General features: G+C 43.0%; 2 long non-coding RNA genes across 7 annotated transcripts; one reads left to right on the forward strand and one right to left on the reverse strand.

Moving 5' to 3' along the window:
* Positions 1-93: 93 nt before the first annotated feature.
* On the reverse strand, positions 94-27,829 carry LOC116233256 (uncharacterized). Of its 6 annotated transcripts, none has more exons than XR_016468083.1 (4): positions 27,630-27,829; positions 24,802-24,874; positions 5,359-5,481; positions 94-4,301 (listed from the first exon to the last, which is right to left on the reverse strand). It is a non-coding gene; the product is annotated as an uncharacterized LOC116233256 (long non-coding RNA). The 6 variants fall into 6 exon arrangements; XR_016468081.1 differs by lacking the exons at positions 24,802-24,874; positions 27,630-27,829 and adding an exon at positions 18,053-20,092 and having other exon boundaries at positions 94-3,001; positions 3,648-4,301; XR_016468082.1 differs by lacking the exons at positions 24,802-24,874; positions 27,630-27,829 and adding an exon at positions 18,053-20,092 and having other exon boundaries at positions 94-1,803; positions 2,785-4,301.
* Positions 21,374-23,318, forward strand: LOC149919615 (uncharacterized). The gene is made up of 3 exons (XR_016468085.1): positions 21,374-21,452; positions 22,893-23,055; positions 23,241-23,318. It is a non-coding gene; the product is annotated as an uncharacterized LOC149919615 (long non-coding RNA).

Here is a 27,829-nt window from a genome sequence, read left to right on the forward strand (position 1 = left end):
GATGGTTTTTCTAGTCATCCTAATATACAAGAATCTTGAAATGGATTTTTTTTTTTCTCTTTTAAATCCACACCTCAAATATAACACGAAAGCTTTGTACCAAAATCACTGGATAAAGAGAAGTCCTTTTAATCTGTAACACATCAAAAGTGGCAGTTCTTAAAGTCAGTCAACCAAAGTCAACCAGAAGCACAGCCTGGCATTTCAGTATGCATCCGTCAATACACAGACTGCAGCACAATAGCAACTGCAGTGTTTTAACAGGGAGAGCTGGACTGTGTCCAGGAATGTGGCTACAACACCAAGGAATGAAGACAGAAGCCCAGAACTCAACACTCAGGCAAGAAACACAAGGAGAGAAAGGCTTCACACTGCTGGAGAAAGTGGATGGTTGCTCAATGTGGCCTAACAGTGGTCACTCTTTTTTTTTTTCTGGATATCGTCCTCTGATGGAATGATGTAGCATTTTTAACATGCAGCAGGAAAAAGAAGCAGCAGCTGTGTTGCCATTCACTATTAACAGCACATCGTAAAGGCAGTACCTTCATTACATACACTGGCAATTACAAACTTAGCATTCATGCTCATGCTTGCAGCATCTATGCAAATTTCAAACTGTGATATCCTTGCATCCTTTCTAACATCTGATGAATTAGGACAATTAAATACAGCAGCTCAGCAGCTTTTTTTAAATTTTTTTATTTGAGGTTAAGACACCTGTGCTTTGCTTTTCCTACAGAAAAGAGCATAAAAGGGAATACAGGCAAATGCAGTTGTCTTTCCAGACGGTTGCCAAGTTTTCTAATAGATACAAGGCACGGCTCAGACACTTCTAAAGCATATCTCTGAGAGGAAGGTTGAGCAGCTGCAGAGCAGCAGGGAGACCTCGGATTGTGCCGTAGGTGTGATCACCTACCATTCCCATGACAATAGCCTGTGTTCAGTACTTCTGAACAAAAATAGGCTCAGCATCAAGAGATTTCTGGAAAGAAAGACTTAAGAGCTTAAGAACAGATGCTAGTGACATCAGAAGGAGTCCAGACAGTGTTTTGGAGATTGTTCTGTATAACAGAAAAGCTTTACAGTAAACAAACAAACAAACAAAACCACCCACGTCGCTATTGATAAAGTTCTAAAAATAGCAAAACCACAGCTAAATAACAGCACTGACAGAAGTGCAGTGTGTAGCAAACTCGTAGTGAAATTCACGAAAAAGAATAGCAAGCATGCTAATGGTAAAGAGCACACTGAAACGTGAACCAGAAAGCCGTGAGAAAATAGAGGTGTCCGTGAGAAAATAGAGGTGTCTATGCAACTTTGTTAGTTTGTTTAAACTGATTAACTTCATTCTCTTAAAAACAAAGGATGATGTATGAAGGAAATATCACAGAATCATATAATCCTTAGAGTTGGAAGGGACCTTTAAGGGCCATCTAGCCCAACTCCCCTGCAATAAGCAGAGGAACCTCAGCTAGACCAGGTTGCCCGGGGCCTGATCCAGCCTTGCCTTGAAAGTCTCCAGGGATGGGGCACTGACCACACCACTAGGCAACCTGTTGCAGTGCCTCACTACCCTCACTGTAAAAGACTTTTTCCTTATATCCAAATTAAATTTCCTCTCTTTGAGGTTGAAAGCATTTCCCCTTCTTCTGTCACTGCGGACCCCGCTAAAGAATCTGTCTCTTTCTTTCTTGTAGCTCCCCTTTAGATACTGAAAGGAAGTATCTTCTGGTTGGGCTTGGGCAACTGATATTATTGATGGAATGCACACAAGCTTTTAGGCATGCAAGCTCTTCTTCAGATCTGAAACAGAAAGAGCAAATTTCAGACTCTGTCTTGTATCCTTGTGCTGTTACAAATCCAGTCCCATCACATTGCTTACCCCCATGGGGTTTACTCACTTGGCAGTGTTATTCTTTTACTGTATGATAATAATATTTAAGATACTCATTGTTTACATAAAAAGACACAGGAGGAGAAGCCTCCTGCCCCAGCTGATTTCAGTTGAAGTCAGATGAAGCTCTTCTTCCTACAGATTTCTCGGTCAGCAATTCACTCTAACATGAATAAAGTGCCACTCGCCTCCAGGAAACCATCACCATGGGAAATTTTAAGACAATCCTTTGTGGATAAAAATGTCTTGGGTCCCTTTTTTTTTTTCCTCTCAGGATGAAAATCCACGTGCCTGACACGGTCTCTGAGCTGAACAATCTGCTGCATTTCCGAGATGCTTTGTTCTGTGTCTTGCACTTTCTATGCTGTCCTGTGAATGCTATCAATCTTAGAAAATACTGTGATTTGGGACACTGCCTCCTCATGGGAAATCTTTCAGCAGAGCCATTTCAACCACTCAGGAAGTAACAGATGTAGCAGTGTGTCTTAGCCTAGTCAGAACAAGTGGTTGTTTATTGCTAAGCACTAACAGATTAATTTAAATCATAGAGTAATTGGTTCTAGGCAGGAATCTCACCTGTGGGTTTTTTTTTTTTTTTTAGCTTTCCCTTTGTCAGGTAATGCCTTAATGCCTCTATAACGTCAGAGCAAACTGAAGTACTAAATTAGAAGGCAAGCTGAAATTCTTGCAGTGTCTTACTCTTGTTTCCAAGTAGATCTCCAGTGTCCTTCCCCAGGAATATAATGATTAGCATTTTCCAGTTTAAAAGACATTGTACTAGATGTCACTCTGCTACCCAGCATTCTTTCTCCTGATGATTTCATCTGCCTTTGTTCTAGACAAAACAGTTTTTGGCTTCTTGGACCACATGCCTCCCAGCTAATACAAACCAGATTTTGATGAGAGACAGTATTTCTAAGGATGCAGCATCTGTTATCTGAATGGTCACATCTGAAAGATACAGTTGTCTCCACCTGTACTGAAAGACCACAATTTAGTTTCATCCTTTATTAAGGAATTACACCTTCCTTCCTTCCTCTCAAAACTTAATAGTGATTGTGTCCTGTGATGAGAGCAGAATCTTCCCTTCTCCATAGAGAGTTTAACCTGAAGAATGGAACAGTTTTTCCAGGTCTAAACATGGAGCTACTCTCATCTCTGAAATGTATGTGCTACCTTTATCGTTATTTATTATTATACCTATTATTCCCTATTGCCTATTTATTTCTGTTATCCTCAGTAGTAGAAAAGCATCTTGACAAGCTTTAAGAAGCTCCCCTCTAGTAGGATTCCTTGCAAGAAACATGTCTGCCAGCATGGCACATACATGGTCTACACTAAGGTGTGCTATGGCAACAGTTCACTGGCAAGATGAGGTGTATATCCTCATGTCTATTAAAAACAAGAACAATGCCATACATTTAAACATCTTCACAATACTGTTTCTGTTATAGAACTTGCTTGATTTAAAGGTGGCAGAACACATGATCATTATTAAGTCAAACAAGGTAAGTGAAAGGACAAGCATACAGTTGACTTAACAAAATTCATAAGAAGAAGCAATTAGAGGAAGCAGTGTAGGATTTCTCTGAAGATTAAAGTAATACCTACAAGGAAAACCAGTGGTTGATAGTTGGAAAACCACTGTATACTAATTGCAAGGTCATTTGTTAGATTTGGGGAGTTAAGCACAGAAGTAATTTTTTAATCTTTGCTTTGGAGTTCACAATTTTCAGACTTGATGGATACTTACACCTCTGTTCAGTGTGATCAACAGCTGCACTGGGTGGAACCCGGAGGTGCAGCACTGCTCAGGACAGTGTCACTTCAGAGAAAGCATCAATAAGATCTGCAACAGGTAGCAGTGGTCAGGTCTGACAAAAGACTGACATTTGCTTTCTAGAGCTTGGCTTTTGTCCTGCCATGCAAATGGCTACACTTGGGGAACACCCCCCCCTGAAGTGAAATCCAAGGAAAATTCCAGTGCATCCAATCACCACAGTTACAACTACAGCAGCCAACACAAATGCTCAAGCAAGACAGACACTATAATATTTGCCAAGTTCCATTCAAGTTTTTTTTTTGTTTTTGTTTTTTTTTTTAAATCCTATGTGCAGTTTCTTCACATTTTTTCCTATTGCCAGTTAAGGACATTTTTTATGAAGAAGTAAAATTTTTGGAGTAGAGCTTAACAAATGTATGGGCTAAAGCAGCTGCAAGGCAGGTCGGTCTGTCTATGCAAGTTCCCCTTGTGTTGAGTTAGTTGCATCTGTTAAAAGGACTTTTAAAATGGTCAAGTATTTTGTGAGAAAAAGGCAACCTTAAACTGTGCTGAAGTTGAGATCTCTTTTTCTACTGACCTTAGAGCACCAGCTTCATCAGAAGTGTGACTCAGAGAATGCAGAGGCTGAAATAAAGAGGAATTACTGACTTTTCATAGGGTTGCTCAACTTAATTCTATTCTCAGACACCAGGGATTACTCATATTCTTCTGAACATAGTGATGCTAGCCCGCTATGCTGTTCACTGAACACAAGGGTTCACATAGTAGCCAGGAAGGCAAGATGCAAGTAGCTGCTGGCTAGCAGAAGCAGCATGACTCCAGAGCAGTACAAACTGCATAGACTCTACAAGACATAAGCGTGCTTGTTCCATTCACCCCACAGCACTTTCTCAGCTGAAATCCAAGCATGCTGCTTGTAGGAGCAAATTGATTTGTTTCCAAGCAGTGGAATGGCTTATATGTTACTCTGGGGGGAAAAAGTCCAGCCAAACAGGAACAAGCACACACATATTTAACAATGAAAAAAAATCATATTTGCAGAAGGAGTAAAGAGAATCATTAAATATTACTAAGGAGGAAAAAAAAAAGGAAGAAAATACCCCCCCCCTCTCCCCCCCCCCAAAAAAAAGGTAATTGGAAAAAAAATATGACTTAGATTGTCCCTTTTGTACTTTTCTGAACAAAGGATAAAAACATCTCCTGTACTTGGGGAACTCAAATGAAAATAATTGTTTAACTTTTCTATAATGCTCTGTAATTATTTCTGATGATGTAAATAAGTTGCTGGCATTTTCTGCAGTGTTTCTTTCAAAATTATCATTATTGTTGCTTCTGGGGTAGATCCATCTCACCAAGTGTGTATTGCCATCCAGCTGGTCTCCAGGCATATGCATGTTGGCTCAAGGTTAAATTCACAGAAAGGAATATACATTTACATGACACAATTCTCTTGGCCTGTTGTAGGCATCTGAAGTGCAGTGTGATGAATCATGCCCTAAAAGCGCCCAAATACCGAGCTTCTGGATGTCTTGCTGTGCTGCAGACACTTATGTTGTACACAGGGAAGGTTAAGTGAAACAAATCCCAATCCAGGTTTCTCAATCTCTTTTTGCTTTGAAAGAAAACTTCTATTTTTTGTATTCTAGTGTTCAGCACTATATCCTGTTTTCACATCACCTACCTTAGAAAATACCTTGCAGTCAGAAATGAGAGCCATATTCTCCATTGTTCCTTGAGCACAGTCATTTCAGTAGAGTTCATTTTAGGCCAATACTGTGTCCTCTCTTTTTCCAATGTTCTTCTTCTGCACAAAAAATCCATCTCAGGATAAACATAAAATATTTTCCATTTCAAGTTTTAACTATATATCTAAATTCAGTACATCAAACAAAATTTTAGATTATCTTAACTGCCAGAAGATCTTTGTTTGTTTGTTTGTTTCTTCTTTTTAGGCTAAAACTGAAGTTAAACACTTACGTTCTTTATCTGGAGCTTCACCCAAGGTCAAGATATGTTGGGAAAATAATTTGTTTGTGAAACAAATTCTGTGCACACATAATTGATTTAAATGTATGTTTAAAGTCCTTACATCCACTGAAGCATTTTCAAAATCAACAAGTCAACATAGTCTGAAATAGAAAGGCACGCAGCTCTCATTGTCCCACTCTTTTTATGTTTCATTCCTCTAATGTTTGCTGTAGGAGTAAAAAAATCCACTGAAGCCAGTGGCAGCACAGGTGTGAAAAACGGACTAAAGTTGAAGCCAGGTTTCTTGTGCCTAAAGGACACACCTCTGAAAATCTTCGGACAACAAGAGAAGCAGCGATTCATACTCATAAGGAAAACTTCTCTCACTGTCTACACTTCAGTGACCTTAGGCCTGAGAAGTGCTATGAGAAGTTTAACTGAAAAACACTCCAGGATTATATAGAACAGTTTAAAAACACATCTAAAGGAAGAGGTTTCTCTAGAGCTAATTAAGTACCTTTTTTTTTCCTTACTTCTTTTACCATCCTTCCTCAATTAAAGGTGTGACTTCAGGGACTCTTTCTATTTAAAGGATGTCTAGGTGATATTACAGGAGAGGGAACAGAGATAATAAATCACATGGAAGCTGTTGAAATAATAGTAAGCAACATGTACGTTCATTTTTCCAAATCACTTCACACATTCATCACTTCACCAATATTGCATCTATGTAACAGGTAACTCCTTATGTTTCCCCTCTGATGTGGCTTCCCATGCTTATGAATAACCTGCAGTGGAGTTGTGATTCCACCTCTGCTATGAATTCTCTGCACAGGAGAACATGATGCAGATCCAGCAATGAGAATCTATAAAAACCATTGACAGCTGACTATGGAAAATCATGGATTAAATGAAGTATATCATGACATCCTATTCAACACCTTCATCACTGATCTTGACAAAGAGATTAAGTGCACCCTCAGTAAGTCTGCAGATGACACCAAGCTGGGAGGGAGTATTAATTTGCCAGAGGGTAGAAAGGCATTACAGAGGGATCTGCATAGACTGGATTGATGGGCCAAGGTAAACTGTATGATTTTCAATAAGGCCAAGCGTCGGGTCCTGCATTTTGGTCACAACAACCCCAGGCAACCCTGCAGGCTTGGGGTGGAGTGGCTGGAAAGCTGCCTGATGGAAAGGGACCTTGATGTACTGATGTATAGTCAGCTGAATATGAGCCAGCAGTGTGCCCAGGTGGCCAAAAAGGCCAATGGCATCCTGATGTGATGAGCAGGACTAGGGAAGAAATCCTGCCCTTGTACTCGGCATTGGTGAGGCCTCACCTTGAGTACTGTGTTCAGTTTTGGGCACCTCATAACAGAAAGGACATTGAGGTGCTGGAGTGGGTTCAAAGAAGGGCAACAAGGCTTGTGAAGGGCTTGGAGAATATGCCCTATGAGGAGGCACATGCTCTATGAGGGATCTGGGGCTGTTTAGTCTGGGGAAAAGGAGGGTGAGGGGAGACCTTATTGCTCTCTTCCAGTACCTGAAAGGTGCTTACAATGGGAGTGGGGTTGGTCTCTTCTCACTGGTGACAGATGACAGGGGAAATGGCCTCAAGTTTCACCAGGGGAGGTTTAGGTTGGCTATCAGGAAAAACTTCTTTACAGAAAGGGTAACACTGGAATAGGCTCCCCAGGGAGGTGGTTGAGTCACCATCCCTGGATGTGTTTAAAAACCATTTGGATGTGGTGCTCAGAGACCTGATTTAGCGGAAGGTTGTTAGGGTAGTGTGGTTAGGTTCTGGTTGGACTCAATGATCTTTAAGATCTTTTCCAACCTGAGCAATTCTATGATTGTATGGAATAAAAAAGGTCTGTGTTTAGCACTTGTTTAACCATATTAAGGAAAAATAGCAAAGTTAGAAAGGCAACCCTGTTCTAGTAACTCAATAAGTTTTCCTTCAGTAGTTTAGAAGGCAAAAGGAGATGTTTATGTCACCTTTCTTCTAAACAAGTGAAGGACTTCTTGCAAACTGACATCAGCAACTACAGCATATTTTCATGATACACTCTGTTTTGTTTTCAGATCTGTTTGATGAACCATGAGCCATAGGTCTATCAGTGTGTATATCTTCCTGGAGATGGCTTAGAATAATACACCCATATTTATTCTGAAACATTTGTCAAAAGTTGATGAGGAAAGCACACTACTAAGATGTCCATCTAACCCTGCAAAAGAAAGAACAGCTATTTGCTATGCATGATTCATTAACCAAAAATAAATAAATCAAATCAGAAATGCTTCCTATAGGTACATGCTGCTTACTTTCTTGTAGTCAATATTTAAGTAAAACCAATAAATAATGCTTGCACATCATTCAGACAGCAGAAGTTTCCAACTTCAGTGTACTTTAAACCTGCACTAATTGCCTTTTCATTGGCCTTAGCATCAAATAATATTGCAGAAGCATACTGGAGGACTCATTGATTTTCCTCCAAAAAACATGTAACTAACCCTAAGAAGAAAGAATGTGTTCTGCCAACGCATCAATCCTTTCCAGTGATGAAAAAAGGATTTCCAATCACTTTATAAGTAACAGCTACTGCTTCTGTTTCCTTTTGAGTGAGAGAACTTTAAACTCAAACTACAGTAAAGCAAACAGATCTGTTTCTGCTGACAGAGTGTCATTCCTTCAGAACATGATGCAGTAAAGTTGAGTCGTCATCTGGCATAACAAAGGAAGGGGAGGTTTTCTTGGAGAAGATCAACCACAGGAGGAAGAAATTACTGTCAGTTCAGGAGATCAATTCAGGGAAGTTTGTGTCTCAACATGGTGCTAGCTGCTATCTCTCACCAAAACTAGAGATTTTTATTACCTTTGTGTGTGGCCGTGCTGCATCTGAGTGTGGTGGGCTGACCTTGGCTGGCTGACAGACACCACACAGCTGCTCTCTCACTCCCCTTCCTCAACAGGACAGGGGGAAAAAAATAAGATGGAAAAACTTGTGTGTTGAGATGAGGACAGAGAAGTCACCAATGATCATCATAGGCAAAACGGACTTAACTTGGGAAAGATTAATCTATTGCCAATTAAAAACAGTAGGTTGGTGACAAACAAAGAACTAAAAAAATGTATTTTTTTTTTAAATCTCCTTCTTCCTGCATTCAGTCTCGCTCCTTCATTCTTGACTCTTCTGCCTCCAACCCCCACAAATAAGTAGTGTATAGAAGACAGGGAATGGAGCTTGTGGTCTTAACTATTCTTCTCTACTACTCCTTGCTCATCGTCCTTTGCCCTACTCCAGCTTGGGGTCCCTCCCACAGGATACAGCCCTTCATGAACTGTTCTATCATGGTACCTTCCCACAGACTGCAATTCTTCCAGAATTGCTTCAGCAATAGGCCCATACCACAGGGTGCAGACCTCAGGAAGAGACTGCTCCAGTATGGATCCTCCACATGTGGTAAGGGCTGCTCCTACATTGGTTCTTCAGGGACAGCAGCTTCCTTTCAGTACACCCACTGGCTGCAGAGTGGGGTCCTCCATGGGCTGTAGGAGCACAGTCTGCTTCACCATGGTCTTCCTCAGGGGTTGCAGAAGAATCTGTGCTCAAGTACCCCTCCTTCTTCACTTATCTTTATGCCTGCAGGGTTGTTTCTCTTTTTTTTTTCCCTACCTCACTTGGCTTTCTCACAGCTGCTACACAGCATATTTTACCCTTTCTTAAATATGTTTTCATGGGGGCACATTCAGCTTTACTGATCAGCTCAGCTTTGACCAGCAGTGAATCTGTTTCTAACACTGGGCAACCTCTGGCATCTTTTCACTCTGTCAGCCACCTCTGCAGCTCCCCTGCTGCCCAAACTTGGACATGTAAACCTAATACACTGAGAAAGTAGACATGATCATCCTTTGAGTGCTTGGACTGTAAGCTTTCCCCCCTCCTTCTCCTCACATTATTGCCAGTTTGTTTGTGAAGTAAAAAATTAAACAGGCCCAGTTCAAACCACTGTCTGCTAGCCCACCATGTAACTAATGGGATTTAAGAAAAAAAAAAAAGAAATACATCTGTGAGTCATTCTAAGGAGAATGTAAACCGTGACCAGAAAGCACTTTAGGGAAGTGGATTTTGTCAGAGTGTGCACAGCTTTGGATATGGGTGACACAACTCTTACTGAAGCAAGATTTGAGGCTTTACAGTATCAAAGCAGCAGCAGCAGTAATCTGTACCACGGGCACAAATCCTTCATAAGGCTGAGAACAACACCTTCCCCTCTTCCAGGAGAGGCCAGAAGCACTGATTACTACTGCTGAGCCCTTCTGGGCTAGCTGCTTCCCTGCAGAGCTAGTCCCTTTCAAGGCCAACCACAGGGTTAGCATCGAAGGCAGATGCTTCCTAGAGGACTGATGAGATGTCACCCTTAACTTTCTCTTCTCCATGCTGAACAGCCCTAGCTCTCTCAGCCTCTCCACACAGGAGTTGTGCTTTGGTTCCTTCACCGCCTTTGTGGCCCTTTTCTGGATGCTTTCCAGCATATCCATGTCTCTGGTACTGAAGAGCTCAGAACTAGACCCAGTACTCCAGTTGTGGCCTCACCAGTGCTGAGCAGAACTGAAGTTTCACCTCTCTTTACCTGCTGGTGATACTTAACCTGTTAACGCAGCAACGAATACTTGGCCTTCTTAACTGAAAAAGAAGTATGAGTCATTTGGTAAAATTCTCACAGATACTCATGTACGGGCAGCCAGCCTCATGGATGTTGGTCCTTATTGGGGAGGTAACATGCTAGATCACCTTTTCTCTTCTTATAGCAGATGAGAGGAAAGCAGCAAGCAAAGGCCTGTGGCAGCACTACCAGGGACAGTTAGAAAAGCTCCCCTAGAAAAAAGTGCCCTCTTCATTCCACACAGAATATTTCCCTAAAACAGCTGGAACCTTGTTGCTTCAGTTTGATGTTACAATGGGTAATTTCAGACTAACCATAAGGAATAGGACTGAAGGAAGTAAAGAAAAATAGGTCATTTATTTAATAACTAAACCTACTGGCATGCCCTGCCTTTAGCTGAACCTTTGGGGTTTTGCGTGTGATGACTTTATTTACAAGGTTATGTTAATTTTAGTAACTGCCTTTAGCCATCACAATGGCAGCAGTAGGTGCCAAATCTATGTATACTAAACGAAAAACCAAGTAGCTTTGCATTTAAGGCAGAAAAAAAAAAAAAAATTAAATGAAATTATCTCTCCAGGGACTCAATCATCCTGCCAGTCTAAGTTGCAACACACACCTGATGAAATGATTGTGCCTCAAATTAAGCTTTTTAATTTGTGTATGAAACTAGGTCACAAAGCTTATTTCCCCTTCCCCTCGCCCCCCTTCACAGCTCCTATACATGTCAGTGCACTGTGTTACAGAGAGGAAAAACTATGCTGAAGGGCAGAGCTTTGTGGATGGCTCTTCAGCATATCTATGTTGTGTTTTACAAGTACAGCTTGCAGCCAGCTTCTGAGGCAGTGTGCTGAATCAAAACGAAGTGTGTTTTTCCATGATGCTCTTTGAGTGCATTGTCATTATGCTGCTAATGCTATCAGCACAGTAGTCTTCCTCCCCTTTTTTAAAAAATAATCCCTTCCTGATTTGTGTCACCAGCATCACAAAATCTATTATTTGCCAAGTGTTCCTCAGTCCCTTGAATCATGCAGGCCATATTTGAGTGTGTAAATTAACTAAATCATAAACTAATTGTTGTTACTTGTTTGCAAAGTGTCAATTACAATATGCAGTAGTCACAGAGGATTTGTCTTCTTCTCATCTAGATGCAGGTTAAAAAAGAAAAAAAAAAAAGATTTTTTCTAAAGTTAGTTGTAAAGTAATCTGTACTTGCTCATAAGAGTTATGGTACAGTAAACTGAGGGATAAAACATTTGTCGTACACAGAGACAAAGTTCCCCATCCAAAGTCTCTTATCACTCATCCATTCAGACCAACAACCCCCAACAGATGTTCCAACTACTCAGGTTAGTGGAATACCCATTTCCATCTCTGCCCAATGGCAGTAGACTCAGACTCTTGACACCAGGAACAAAAGGTCAAGCCATAGTCTAGACAGAAGCTGTAAACTGGGATGTTTGAAAGCCATCAGTCTGATAGACTGAAACAATGGAGCTCAGCAGAATTTTTGCAGCAAATTATGTGCAGAATAGGTACTTGATCAAACATACTTTCCTCCCATTAATGAAGGATAGACACAAACCAGATTCTTGGCCCATACTACATTCTGTTTAATATTGCAGTTCATATGCATGTTAGTTTATCTCCTTCTCTCTCAATACTCAATTACTTTGCTAGGAAGGAAGATCCAAAAGCACAAGTCAGACATACTGAAGGTGACCTTGATGTAGGCAGGATCAACTGAAGTTACTACAAGGGTTCCAGAGACTAATTTAATCCTAGGGTCAAATTCAGTCTTCTGGCTGAAAACAGCAGATCAACAAGCCATGGCAAACCAAGCTAAGCAACTACTGTGCCTCCATTCTTTTTCTCTCCAAGCCTGTCACAACACTGCTACTGTCATCCCAAAATCAAGTAGTACAGGCATCCTAGCCAGATCTCTTAGACTATTTTATTTGACCTCCTCAAAGTCAAGATTTCACCCCATCTGTGTTACAGCTTGCAAGTGGAATAACAACATGAAGGTGAAGAATGAGAAAAGCAGCAAAACATTCAAGATTTACACTCAACTAGTGCCTCATCATGCTTCCAATTGCTAAGGTCTGCAGTGGTGTCAAGGAACAGGGCTGAACACCTTCTGTATTTGGCTACACAGCTCTAATATGCATGCAACTCCTGTGCACCCTGCCTACTTTGATTACTCCTGCTTTTGGCAATTAACACCAGGAGATTAACAATTGGCTCCAGGACAACTGACTCTGGAGGCAATTAGCCTCTTACAGGCACCTTACTGGTTGCCAATTTCAGAGAGGTGAGAGGTGCAGGGGCTATTAATAAAATGCATCAGGAAGAAATAACTGAACTGTCAGTTAGCCTTGGGTCTCATCCATGATTCTGCTTAAGAACAAATACTGTAATTGCACCTCCCATGTGAATCGCAGAAGGCTAAGTGAAATCCTTTCAGAAGGACTGCTTCCCTTTGCCACAAATAAGGGATTCTTGGAATGTTCCCTTTATGGTAACATCCATTTAAAATTGATTCATACTGATTTATACAAATTAGGTGGTAGTGAAGTGAAATGACAAAGACATGACTGTGCCAATTTAAAGTCATACCATCCCTGTCTGACCTCCAAAGCACAGACTGGACACATCGCTCTTCCAAACTGGTGCTGTATATATAAACACATCTTCACAGCTGAGTGCTGCTTGGAACACTGTGGTCAGTTCATAACCAAATCCAAAAATACATGAGCTGCTTCAGAAGCAGATGGTCTACTTGAGCCATTTAAACAGCAACAAATACATATATACGTATTCCCTATTGGTGAGCAGAGAGCTCAGTTCAGAAATCCTTAATTATCTGAAACCTTACTTATATTGGTAAGGGTCATGTGGGCATGCATTCTTTGAGAATAAAGAAGATGGCTTCCAACTTTTTACTGGTGCTGGAAAAGCAATTAATGCACATAAACACAGTGCTACCTCAGCTCTATACCAGAAGATTCTGGGGAGTAAATCTGTGAGAGGAATTAGGTATTTTATTCCCACAGCAGAACCCTCACTTCCTGAGGGAGAGGTAGGTGCTCAAGATTTGGAAGAAATAGAGTACTAAGCAGCCTTCAGAGGTTACTGCAGGGATGCTGTACCTTACATCTTGTCCCTTTCCATGATCTCATTTCATGGCTGTGTCCACCTGGGATTCACAGCCTGCAGTTAGGTATATTATCTGATAATAGCATAGGTATTGCACTCCTAACAACCCCTGCAGTTGGGACTGGAATTGAGATCTACCAACAGCTCTAGACACCAGGCTTGAAAATCTTAGACTTTCTTCAATTTGTTTATGAGGATAAACAATAAGAAACAATGTCATAGGCCTTATTAAATTAAATACTCACTGCTCTCCCCTCATTCACCAAGCCAGCCTTACTGTAGAAAGCTATCAGGATTGTTAAGCATGAGATCCCCATTATGGATCCATGCTGACTACTCCCAGTAACGTTCTATCCCTCATGTGTTTATAAATAGTTTCTCAAATGAGCTGCCTCGTTACTGTCCCAGTAGCAAGGTAAAGCTGGCTAGCTTGTGGTTTACTGACCAAACAGTTAACAGAAACTGAATGGGACACTCTTTAAAATGCAGTAGCAATTCTGCTTTTCCTGTTAACTGTAACACAAGGGGCTGCAGTATAATCCAGCTGAAGGACCTCGCCCCGTGCAGCAAGCAAAAGGGGCAGAATATAAAGAGCCTGAGCATGTGTTGCCAAAGAGGATGCACAGTTAAGGATGTACTCATTTGTCCCATGCTTCTTTCCTAGAGCTCACTGCCTGCTATTTCACTTTCTCTCTCCCATTCTAAAAATGTCTCTTAGCTTGTTTTATCCTTTTTCGATAGATTTTTTCCTGTTAGCAAATTAAAACTAGTGCTCTAGAGGCCAACAAAAAGCAGTCTCTTAGTGCAGGTGGGCCTTTTAAAAGGTGCTGAGCATTTTATTTGAGAATTGGAGAGAGAGAAACAGTCCAATAAAAATTAAATTGCACCCATTTGATACCAGTCATCCTTTTATTGCATATAAAACCCGAAAAGCTAAACATTTAAATTCTTCTTATTTTCAAGTCAGCTATCGTGTAAAATATTATATTTAGCATAAAATATATCCTCAACCAAAATATTGATCTACCAGTTACCCTAGACAGAACGGAAATTGGTGTCAGTTTAATGGTGCCTGGCATTACAGTTTAAAACATTTCCATTACAGAGAGAAGGAAGTGAAACTCAGTATCCCTGCCTGCACACTGGGACAGATCATCTAAAGGCCATAGGCAAGCATGTCTGGAGCTGGTACTACCTGTGCATAGAGGGTGAGAAATGCAGCTGTGCTGCTGGCCTTCTTGGGTGAAATTGGTTGGCCTGCACCACAGAGGGAAGGTGGCAGCTCTTTGTCACCTGATTTTAGCCATGATGTTACCTGGGAAGTGCATTGTCAGAAGCAGAACACAAGATTTTGCCCAGGGAGGTGGTGGAATCACCATCCCTGGAGGTGTTCAGCATGTAGATGTGACACTGAGAGACCTGATTAGTGGGCACAGTGGGGTTGGGTCAATTGTTACGCCAGGTGATCCTTGTGATCTTTTCCAACCTTATTGATTCTGTGGCTCTACAATGGGATTGAATGCAAACATAACATGGGGAGGAAAGGGGCTGTGTGGTTTTTGTTGCCTTGTTTAAACACTTATTAAAGTTTCCATCTGCAAAAAAGTCCCAGCCATCACCACCGTTCAATCTCTGTCACAGCACATCTCCTCAGTGAAGGTGTGTGGGAGGCCTTGTCCCTTCATGCCAGTTTATCTAGGGATACCTTGACAATTCAAAACCTTAAACAACCTTCCACTATAGAGATTAGAAGGCATGGCTCAGAGCTGGAAAGAAGCATGGCAGTACGGAGAGTGGCAAACATTTCCCTAAAAATATATAGACATGGGTGAGCTGAGTGAAGAAGTGGGTAGTAAAGCACCAGGACTTTTCTGTCTCCAGGACAGAAGTGGTAACTGAAGATCAAAGACTGGAGAGCAATTCATACACATACAAAGGATGCTGACCTGAACCAATGCCCAACTAAAGGCATGAAGCAATTGCAAATGCACCAGAACATAGCATCCATAAGGAGTGCCACTTAAAAGATTTTGGACTTTTACAGAAAGATCAACACTTCAGTAAGTGGAGTTGTGAAGGAGAGAAGTGAAACCTTCCCAGAATGGCAAGATTTGCACCAAGTTCACAGCTTGGCCAAAGGGTAAAAGATAGTGTGTCATGGGAGACTCCATGCCATGATCTCACAGCCATCAGTGTGCATGGGGGGATGGTCCACACAGACCTGAGAGAGCTTTTTGAGTCCACTGAAAATTGAATTCCTACCAAAATAGTTGCCTGTCTGACGGAAGACATAAATCACACCATATTCCTTCCAGCTGATCCAAGCTGGCTCCCCCCATAGAAGACCATCTAGAATCATAGAATCATAGAATGGCCTGGGTTGAAAAGGACCACAATGATCATTGAGTTTCAACCCCCTGCTATGTGCAGGGTCACCAACCACCAGACCAGGCTGCCCAGAGCCACATCCAGTCTGGCCTTGAATGCCTCAGGGATGGGGCATCCACAGCCTCCTCAGACAACCCGTTCCAGTGTGTCACCACCCTCTGTTTGAAAAACTACCTCCTAATATCCAACCTAAACCTCCCCTTGTCTCAGTTTAAAACCATTCCCCCTTGTCCTATCACTATCCACCCTCATAAACAGTTGTTTCCCCCTCCTGTTTATACTTTCCCTTCAAATATTGGAATGCCACAATGAGGTCTCCCCGGAGCCTTCTCTAAGCTAAACAATCCCAATTCCCTCAAACTTTCTTAATAGGAGAGGTGCTCCAGCCCTCTGATCATCAGGATGTGGATGAACTGGATGGCATGCAGAGCTCTGAGGCAGGCATGCTACAAAGGAATGGCAGCTATGCTTCCGTGTGTGCTGGTACCCCAGCAGGTCTGCGACATGTTGCTTCAGAACAGGAACAAAAAAAGCAGTGAGAAACAGAAAAAAATCTGTGATCATTTGGATCGTTTCAAAGTTTTCTGATCCAAACTAAAGTGAAAACCTTTTGACTGAGCACCCACACCAACTGCTAGTTTGAGCAGGGTGATTCTCAAGAATAAGAAAGCGTAGGTGTTTCTTATATCCAGGAGCCAGGATAATGCCTCGCTGCCTCATACCAGGATTTTAAGGGGATGGTGCAGGGAGAAGCCTTTGAATTTGACCCAAGTCGGAACAGGACTTTAAAGCCATGTGTGCAGCCAAAAAGCACAATCCTGATGCATATAGAACCATCGAAACAGCCAAAAGAGCTTTGAAGATCTGCATCTGTCATCAGAGACCCACTTCTATCTTGTGACAAACGTATTAACCTTTTGAAGTGCTGGTCCAGGTGTCTCATCAGTTCTGAGACAGTTCTCACCACCATCGTGCACACTGCACTCATGCTATACCAGTGATATCACAGAGCTCGTTTACAGTTTGATTTCACCCTCCCTCCATTTTTACCTTCTTAAGAACAGCTCAGCTCCTGTAAAGAGGCCAGATTTTGTTTCAAAAGCGCTTAAGCTCCCAGAGCCTTTTCTTGTTCTCAATGGGAGACGAACACTTCAGAAAATGCCAAATCTCCATTTAGAGTGAGGGGCTCTGTTGGAAATCTGATCATTAGCATTTCGAAGGGTGTTACATGCCCCTTTGATATCACTGTCCATTGCAGTTCATTTTGAGAGTAGAAAAAGGCACCTCACAGATTTTATCATCAGAATGCAAACTGGCTGCCTTTCAGGAGTGCCTTTGTATTAGCACCTGCTTAACAACATATTTAGATAAGGGATCTTAGGTATTTTGTGGTTACTACTATAATAACACCCGCACCATTCTTTACACTCTTGGTTATATTTATCCCCATGCCACCCCTTCGGGATGCTGTCACCTCCATCTTGCAGATAAGGAATAGAGACAAAGAGCTGAATTAATTTGGGTCAACAGAGGAAGTCCACATTAAATTGGAAACAGACCTAGGACTCTGCTTAGCACTTGCGAAAAGATGTGGATTCTTTACATGGAGTAACCAGAAAATGCTGAAACTGTGAATTTATATTCTGAATTTGAAAAGAAAAAAAAAAAACAAAAAACACACTTTGATCTCATTTGTTCATTTTAAGGAGTATATTGATAGTTCTTGCCATGAATGCTGACTGCATTCTATATAGAGCCCTAACACAAGGTATAAATGCAGAAACCAAAAAGCATATGGAAACTGCGATATGAATCTCAAAGAAACCAGTAGCAACATTTACCTTAATAATACAATTTAATATTTAATAGGTATAAACATATATAAAATAATGATATATACTACATATTATATAATGATTATAGGTATATTATTAACTATTTCATATCGTTATTTAGTTAATGAAACTAAACATCCATACTTTTTTATACATCGTATCTGCAGGAAAGTCCACTTGAAAAAAGCAAACACGCAAGTTCTATAGAGTTAATGATGTATTTTTTGTTGGGTTTTTTAAATCCTATTTGTCCTAACGCCTTTTAGACACTAGTCCTATGAACCCTTAATCCTCCAAAAGTAAAGTTGCTTACTGGTAATTCTCAAAGAGATTCTTCTCCCACATAACACTTACAGGACTGGAAATGCAGGTGATGGCCATAGGGATGGGCAGCGAGAGCCGCTGCCAACAGTGCCCAAAGCACAGCCCAGCACCCAAGACAAATGCTCAGTCCACCTCCAAGCCTCGCACACACACTCAGCTGGAGTCCAGGCATGAGACTGACTGGCCAGGCTCTGCCTGCACCCAAAGCTGAGCAGTGATGGTGCTGTGATCACAGTGCATCTCTTGGTGACATCACAGCCCGTTGCTCGGTGATGTCACCACAGTCCTTCTGCCCCCTCAGCACTTGTATACGCGTGTCTGCATGTGTGTCTGGGGTGACCACAGTGCCACTGTGAACCCATCAGGCTTTAAAGATGTCATTACCATTGCTGAAGGGCTTCCTGATCAAGGAGCTGTCCTTCAAGTGTCTGTCTAACCTGCCTGACCTTGGAAATGTTTCTGTAGAACATGAAGTTCTTCAAAAGCACTTGCAGAATCTTAGTCCTTTTCACTCTCACTCCTCTGTTTCAAAGAACATTTCCTTCCTCCTACTCCATTCACTGATTCCAATTGTGATTGTAGCTATGGGGGTTTCAGTTTGCCCTGTGCAGATTACTCGTCTACAAATAATGTTCTCACCCAAACCACTTCTTTAAAGGGCATTTCTCCAGCCCGTGTCTATCATGATTCCATAGAACATTTATTACGTTGCTATTCACCAGCATGAAATCCATGGTCCGTATGAGTTCATCAGCTATAGCACAGCGACTTCCTAGACATCCTGCTATGCCCAAGGTCCAATTCTTAAATCCAATTTTCTCCACTTTAAGGCTGGCTGTCACAGCTTCCATTTGAAACTAATTGTAGCTCAACTGTAGAATCTGTTACTCCCAACAATTTTAGCAAAACTGGCCTAACAAAGGCAATTTTTCAAGGGCAAGTTAGTGCAGTTCTTTGTTTCTCTGTCAGGCTCACAGGTGAAATATCTGCATTCAGTACACACAAATAGGATCTGAAATTCCAGACTACCTCTATCTTTCACAAGGAGTGAGATTTTACAGTTATACCCTTGAGATACTGCCTTTTCTTCCCTACAGAAATAACTCTAGTACACCAATACTGCTAATATTGCTAATAATGTCATCAGCAGACTTGAATTCTGTTCCTACCTCTACTACAAAGATGTTCTGTGAAGTCAGCTCTTTACCCGCTACATTTCATCTCCTTTACCTACCCAGTGCAGGTGATGTAGATACTGTCATACATGGCTATCAGTGCTTCAGGAAAGAGTCAGGACTTCTGTGCTACCAAGAAGTTGTCAAGACAGAGTAGAGTATTTAAATGTTTCCATCCCAATGAACTTGTTGTATTAACCTTAGCTATTTCTCCTACTGCTTCTATCATCTACCACCTTCCACTCTTCCAAAATCACCCATAACCAGTCTCAGCTTAAAAGCTCTTTATGATCTGTTTCATTCACTCTCCAGGTGATACTGAACACAAGTTTCTTGGTTGTTTTCAACCTGAGGATGACTGTGGGTCAATAAGTGGATGTAAAGAGTTCCAGGTAAAAGTTGATGGTTTGTTAAATGGCTTTTTCTGCTCTGTCTTCCAGACATCGTGTGTGACTGGCTAAACACCTTTCTCATCCTAAGTATCTGTTGTAGATTCATGCATAAGACATTCCAGGAAGTTTTAGTTCTGGCTTCATCATAGGGGACCATCCCAGCCCAGGACCACCAGCTGCTCCAGCCATCACCTCACCTGGGATTAAAGCAGACCGAAACAGAAGGAACAGTCCTTCTTGCTCCACTAGGGAGGGAAGCAAGAGCTGTATGGAAGCAGTATTAGGCAAGTAGCACTGCGCTGTGCTTAACTTTTGCTGCCCTAACAGGCATCTAACTCTTACATCAGATACAAATTTACAAACGGGGGGTGGTGAGGGTGGTATTGATTCCTTCTTCTCAGTCTTAGGGAGAAATCAATGCTAGAAAGTCTGGCTTACTAAAGAGATCCCCACAAAGAAAATGATGGAGAACTTGTTGTTTTTATACCCTTCAAGCACTTGGGATTTTTGTGGGCTCCCTGGGCCAATCCTACTTATAATGGAAACTGTAATGAAAAACAGAGACCCTTGCAGTGAGTGGATGTAAAAAATGAACACGGGCTTGAAAATGAACACATTTTTTGCCCTCTTGTCTATGCAGAGCTCCACAGGGACAGGGACAGAAATTCCCCTTCATTGAGCTGCTTCCCACATCACAGCTCACTGGGTGGCCTGTTGCTCATCTGCCATTTCCTCCTCCTTTGTAACAGCAGTGCAGCAGAGTCTCATTCAGGCTCCTCGGCAGCACAGCCCAACCTACACTGTGCAGCAACACCAGCCTGCCCTGCCCTTAGGGTGCTGCAGTGACACGTAGCATGCAGGGAGGAGAAGACATGAGGTTTAACAAGACCAACTGAAACGTGTTGCACTGGGGTTGAGGCAATCTCAGATATCAGTACAGACTGGGAGAAGAATTCGTTGAAAGCAGCCCTATGGAAAAGGGCTTGGGAGTCCTGATAGACAAAAAGCTACACATGTGCCAGCAGTGTGCGCTTGCAGTCCGGAAAGCCAACAGTCTCCTGGGCTGCATTAAAAAGAGAGGTGGCAGCAGGGCGAGGGAAGGGATTGTTCCCGCTGCTCTGCTCTCATAAGGTCCCACCTGGAGTACTGTGTCCAGGCCTGGGGTCCCCAGCATAGTGAGGGCATGGAACTGTTGAAGTGGGTCCAGAAGAGGGCCATGAAGATGGACAGAGGGTTGGAGCACCTCCCCTGTGAGAACAGGCTGAGGCAGCTGGGCTTGTTCAGCCCGGAGGCTCCAGGGAGACCTCACTGCAGCCTTCCAGTACTCAAAGGGAGCTTACAGGCAGGAGGAGGACTAACTTTTTTACTCACATAGGTAGTGATAAGACAAGGGGGAATGGCGTTAAACTAAAACATGAGAGATTTAGTTTAGATGTCAGGAGGAAATTCTTTACTCAGAGTGGGGTGAGGCACTGGCACAGCTGCCCAGAGAGCTGTGTGTCCCATCCCTGGAGGTGCTCAAGGCCAGGTTGGATGGGGCCCAGGGCAGCCTCAGCTGGTGGGTGGCAGCCCTGCCCACGGCAGGGGGTTGGAGCTTGATGGGCTTTGAGGTCCCCTCCAACCCAAGCCATCCTACAATTCTATGACATCAACCATCACCATCACTGAGCCACACGCTTCCTCACAGCTGCAGTGGCTCAATGGGAGCTCCACATGCCCCGAGGAGCCAGCCCAAGCACAACCATCTTACTTTCTTCAACAGCTGGGCAGCTGCCCGTGCTGCAGTCAGTAATTTGATAAGATACCTCTGCATCACTGCTGCTCCATTCCGCAGAGCGTGGCCTGCTAGAAATGCAAAACCAGGTGGGCACAGCCTGACACAAGGGACTGACAGCGAGGCCCTGAGGGGAAACCACCTTTCTGGGAGCCCGCCCCCAGCCGATCAGCTCGTGGCCACAGTGCGGGACTGGACTCAAATACCTTTTTTTTCAGAATAAGCGTCCTTTAGGTAGATCGTCCCTTTCCCCTGCTCTGCCTCTGGGTCTGCCCCGGAGCGGGGAGCAGCGCTCTGACGGCGGTACCCGAAGAGCAGGGCGGGCCACTGCGGGAAGCCCTAAGGTTGTAGCGCCACCTGGCGGCGCGCCGGGGAGCCGCGCTTTGGCCGACCTCACTCCCGTCAGCGGCGGCCCGAAGGCTGCATTGGTGGCTGGAGGAGCGTTGCCCTGCGACTTACTTAGAGCAGCCCTAACGCGTTGGAAGCCTTGCGGGAGGGCCTGGGGAGCTGAAGGTCTCTCTCAGTACCCATAGCGACCGCACACGGGAGTGACTTGTGACAGTCTGTCATGAGCAGAGCCACGAAAGCAGGCCCACTGCTCAGATCCCTGCCTATTCCTCAGAAGTCACCTCAAGTTGATGGGTGTTGTGTCACACCAGTCACACCAACCATGCACTGTGGCAGAAGGTGACAGACACCAGTTCTTTGAGGTTTGGGAGGGGGAGCTGGGAGAATGAAAGAGAAAGTTGCTTTCACATCCTTCCTGAAGCTTGTATCAGGTTTAGAGGAGCTTTGTCAGCTTGTTTTGTCCAAGCGGTATTTAATGGTGAGGAGGAGCTGAGGACTTCTTTTCTCTTGGATGAACACTGAAAGCTGCCAAAGCCGTGCTGTGGTATCGCTCCGAAGCTTATGATGCTGTAGAAACACTGATACATCTGATACATACACTCAGCTGCTCATGAGTGTTCCATCAGAGCATCTGAGAGCACCGATGACCTTATTCTCCCCTAAATTTTAAAAACAGGCCTTGACCTGAGCTCAGGAACATCAACATCATATTTCAGCTGGCTGCATACCAAAGGCACAGACCATAGAATATCATTAAGGTTGAAAAAGACCACTAAGATCATCTAATCCAACTACCAGCCTTGCCTGTTAACCAGGTCTCTCAGAGTCACATCTACATGCTTCCTGAACACTTTCAGGGATGATGACTTCACCACCTTCCTGGGCAGCCTGTTCTGGCACATCACCACTCTTTCTGAAAAGAAATGTTTCCTAATATCCAACCTGATCCTCCCCTGGCACAACTTAAGGTCATTACCTCTCATCCTATTACAGTTGCCAGGGAGAAGAGGCCAACCCCCCACCTCAACAGCACCTCCTTTCAGATAGTCATAGAGAGCAATAAGGTCTCCCCTGGGCATCCTGTTTTCCAGACTGAACAACCCCAGTTCTCTCAGCCACTCCCCCAAGTCTTGTGTTCCAGAACCCTCATAATTCCATTGCCCTTTCTGGATATGCTCCAGGGCTTCGATACCTGTCTTGTAATGAGGGGCCCAAACCTGAAGACAGTGTTCAACGTACAGCCTCTTCAGTGCAGAGATGCACCTACCAAACTTCTCAATATGTCCTGTGATTTTACTTTGGATGTAAAGACCTTCCCACCACATATAAAAAAGGAATTAGCAGGTAATCTCTGTAATTTTAAAGTAAATACAATTTTGTATTACTAATTTAACAGCGATCCTTCACATAGCTTTTGTTTTGGAGTACAACAACAGAAGGGGCTATGTGGCTGTTGGTTGGAAATTCTTCCTTGCTCCAGACATTACAAATACTTTGAAAATTATTTCTCTTCTGCATTTTTTTCCCAGGGGACCACTGCAGAGAACAGGAAGTGTTGTGTAAGATAAGGAATGTCTCCAGTCTGCTATGGCCACAGTGAACTTGAGCACAGAGCAGATGAAACAACTTCATCCATAAGCCACAATCAGAGCAGAGTAGCATGGGGGAAGGAGCAGTTGAGAACAGATACGGGGGTTTCAGGATGCTGGAGGTAGAGAGGGAGGAGTCTGTAACAAAGTATTTTTCTCTCCCAGGCAAATAGCCACCTTTAAGAGAAAGAAAGCCTTTTCCATGAACGGAATATTCTCCAAACCACACTGTCATGCAGAGAGGCACATTTTCAACAAAATGCCTTTCTTAAACAGTTTGCAGCCCACAACCTTTACCTTTTGGCAGGGGGGAAGGAAATATTTATAATGTGGACATTTTCTACTGAGAAAAAGAGATGAGTACTTTTCCCTCAACAGAAACAGAGTTGTCATTGAGATGGATATGTGACAACTTACAAAGAGGGTTACTCTGAAAAGTGGAAGTTATTCCCAAGACCGCCATTTCTTGTTAGAGGAGATTTCCTTTGCAGGAAGGCTGCAAAGCAAATGTCCGAGTGATGGTGGGCATCCCCACATTTCTCCAGGGATGTTTTTGTACATATAGTTCACGAATACAGAGTTGGAAAGGACCAGATCCTTGCAGGATTGAACTGCCATCCTTGAAGTTTCCTAGCTGTTTCATAGAATGGCTTAAGTTAGAAAGGACCTTAAAGCCCATCCGTTTCTACACCCCTACTATGGGCAGGGCTGTCCCCCTCCCCCACCCTCCTCCTGAGGCTGCCCAGGGCCCCATCCAACCTGGCCTTGAGTGCCTCCAGGGATGGGGCACCCACAGCTTCTCTGGGCAGTGTGCCAGTGCCTCACCACACTCTGAGTAAAGAATTTCCTCCTGACATCTAAACTAAATCTCTCATGTTTTAGTTTAAAGCCATTCCCCCTTATCCTATCACTTTTAGGCCAAAAAATGTTGATCTCCCTCCTGTCTATGAGTTTTCCTCAAGTAGTTGAAAGCTAATTTTTCTATGAGGTCTTTCAGGAGTCTTCTCTTCTCCAGGCTGAACAAGACAAACTCCCTCAGCCTTTCGTCATAAGAGGTGCTCCAGCACTCTGACCATCCTCATGGCCCTCCTCTAGACCTGCTCCAACAGTTCTGCATCCATCTTGTGCTGGGGGCTCCAGGCCTGGAGTTCCTCAAGACTGTTTCCGGCACTAGAGACACTATGGTCCTCCTGGACAATCTATCCTGGTGCCCCACTACCCTTGTAGGGATAGGTATTTCCATATGCCTAAGCACAATTTCTAGGACAGGTGTAAATGCACATACGTGGTTCTTACACCAGAAAAGCCACTGGATAACTCAAAACTCCAAACAAATATTAAAATTTTTCAAACTGCATTCGGTAAAATTTCTGCACACAAATAATGCAGCAAGTCTGAGGAAGCTTTAAGGATGCCAGACATATGCCATACCTCTTCCTATACTGTACTGTTGGCACTGCAAAAAGCATTAATGTCAAGTCAAGAAATTGTCCTGTTTTACCTGGTGTAATCCACTTCAAGGAGATTATACAATTTTCACAAGGCACCATATCACCAGCAAGTACAGTAGCTTCCTGTAACAACAAAAGGGAAAAACAACTCTATATGCTTCTTTTGCTTTTATACAGACTTATTTTTCTTGTCTTAGGAACAGGTATGAGAGTGAATCCTGTTGTAACGTGCAAAATTCTCTACAGCTTCCCAGTTTAAACTCTAAACTGATTATTCTCGAGACTGCATCGTTAGCTGGAACAGCAGCCACGCAGGAAAGGTAAACTCTTTGGCTGGCCAAGGTTTGCATGATCGAATAATTAATCAGCCTCGAAGGCAAAATTAGGTTTCCAGGAACCCTGCTTCTTTGGGATTAGATTTTGGAGTGGAAAAGGTCAGACTGAGCTACCAGCTCTAATAACTCAGAATGCTTTCTTCTGTCATTCTTATTTAATTTGGAACAAGAAAAATAAGCTTCCATTTAGAGCAAGGTAAAGGAGTTTTCTCTTTCTTGTTAAGGCAAAATGCTGGCATACGTACTTAAATTCTCAGTAACTACTTTTGGCTTGGTCTCAGCTTAGTGTCAAGCAGAAATTTGCTGGCAATACAAAATTCCCCCCTCGACCAACAGTATATTTATTAGATTTTTGGAGAGAATCACCAGGCTGGGTGGTCTGGACCCACTAATGTGTCATTTACCACACTTATAAGATACCGCTTCTACTGAGATGTGATTGTGAAGCTCCACGTGCTGCTAAAAGATGGACGGACTTGTCTCACGTGAAAGAGGAATTAATCCTTTTGTGATATTTAGGACCTGGAAAGTGCAGTGAGCTGTAAAGCACTGGACGCATCCCTTCGGAGACGACAAGCTGTGCACATGGTGGAGTAAACCCATGCTTCACAAAACATGCTCATGCAATTCAGACCTCTAAACCTCCTTGGGATGCCACTCTCCAATGATGTCTTACTCAAACAGATGTAGAGTGCAGAGCTTGTTAAACACAATAATTAAGCCCAGCTTCAGATGCCCTCAACAATTCTTGAAACAAAAATATGAATGAAAGAAAACCCTCAGCACACAGGCTCAGCAGGGCTTTTCCCTCTGTTCAGGTGATAGCTTCTATCTCTTGCCAGCGCAGTTTCATCACCATCACCTGCAAGTGACACAACTGTAATATTCTTGGTTCAGAGCTTCTCATTACAATCTCTATTAATAAATATGTATTCTTCCTTGCAGCACTTAAAAGCTAAATAGACAAGACAGGGTGAGATGATGATCTGCACAGTAGGGGTCCAGAGTATTACTGGTAAACACAGCATAGGCACTTCCTGCCCTTACAGCTGTCTATATCACCTTTAGGGTACTCCCAAAAATAAGTTTGTGTGCAGTGAGCAAGACAGTGAATTACAGTGCACAGCACATGAACTGCCTGCATGGTTATGCTTCAACTATACAAAGAGTGAGGTATCCCACCTCCCACTCAGCATGCATGCAGCGTCTGCATGGAACATGAGTGCAGATTTACAGCTTGGATTTCCTGAACATCAACTCTCCAAATAAATAAGGCCCAGAGAGCACAGCTGCTGGCACAGGAGTCCAGCCAACCCTGAACACAGTGCCTGGAGCTTGTGAGGACAGGCAGGTGGATCTGTGGCCCAGCATATCCTCCCTTTCTGCTTCCTGACAGATATGGCCTCAAAAGGTTCCTCATTCTTCCTTTGACTTGTAAATCCCTTAAGATACATACATCAATGGCTGAGGAGGGTAAGCTGGGGTGTAAGGAAAACATGTCTATCCTACAGGTTAGGAATGCTCCAGCTAAATAGCAGGCTTCTGTACATCGTGTATACAGGGCATCAGTAGAACTGAATGTACTTCACGTTTGCCACCAGCACTGAGCTTAGTTCTCACTGGCACTTTCAGTCCTCTCCTTCCTTGAGCAAAGAAATCCTTCCAGTTTGTTTGTTTTCCAAACAAAAAATAAAAGTTAGGGAGAGAATGTTTCTATGCTCTCTATTCACTCCCAGCTGCTTACAGGTACACTACTGGGACAGCAAAGTCTGACTTTAGTGACTGGTTGTACTATGAAACTTCCCAAAGACAGATCTCCGTTTTGCCAAAAATAACTTTTCTGTACCAATTAATTTCCATGGTAAACGTACAAGGGGCAGTGGAAATTTTAGGAGTATGCTTAAGAAATAGGTATGCCCTACACACTTTCAATGGCAGCCTCTGAACAAGTTCTGGAAAATTTCTTTTTGGTTGACTCACCTATGTGCTTGAAGAGCATATGAGACCATAGCAAGAAGCAGAGCACCTTTGCCATCATTTTCAAACTTGGAGAACAGCAAGTAGACTGTGTCTTACCAGGAAACACCTCTGAGGTTGTATGTAAATGACTTGTGCACACAGCTAGGCAAGATATTTGTGTCAGCAAATGCTCAGCTATCTATTCTCACTATTTACACTTCCAGCCAGCGTCACTGCCTTAGGGCACTCACTTGTAGTAACACTGGGAGCCCACATCAGAATCTTTCTGCTTTTTCTAGCTTGCAATAATCCTCTTCAACAACCTCTACTGTGTTTATATGTAGCAGAGAACCAGGTTGCTAGCTGTGACCTTCTAGTTCCTTTCAAAGCCTTTTGGGGTTGGCAGTTATATGAAAAGGGTTTGGACTCAGTGGTCTTTATGGGTCCCTACCAACTTGGGATATTCTATCATTCTGTGAAACATAAGGTCATCTTGAAAAGACCTTCTAGCTGGACAAATTCAGCCATACTTCTGCACTGTTCAAATGAGTCCACATTCATACAGAGATCCCGAAGTCACCCACCTGCCTAGTGAAGTGCAGGAAGGTCACTTCTCTGTCCTGCTCCACTGACATGGCCACAGAGAACCATCCTTCCTCTGAAAGGAGCTACAGAAGCAGAGGACTGGCATGGCAGTATGTCAAAGGCAATGTTTTTCCTGTGATTTTTATGAGTGTCTGCAAGAAGGAAATTAGAAACTGATGTCCACACTCTCCCATTTATA

Source organism: Phasianus colchicus, chromosome 1 (assembly GCF_987193195.1).
Source record: "Phasianus colchicus chromosome 1, bPhaCol1.hap1.1, whole genome shotgun sequence".
Classification (NCBI taxonomy): Eukaryota; Metazoa; Chordata; class Aves; order Galliformes; family Phasianidae; genus Phasianus; species Phasianus colchicus.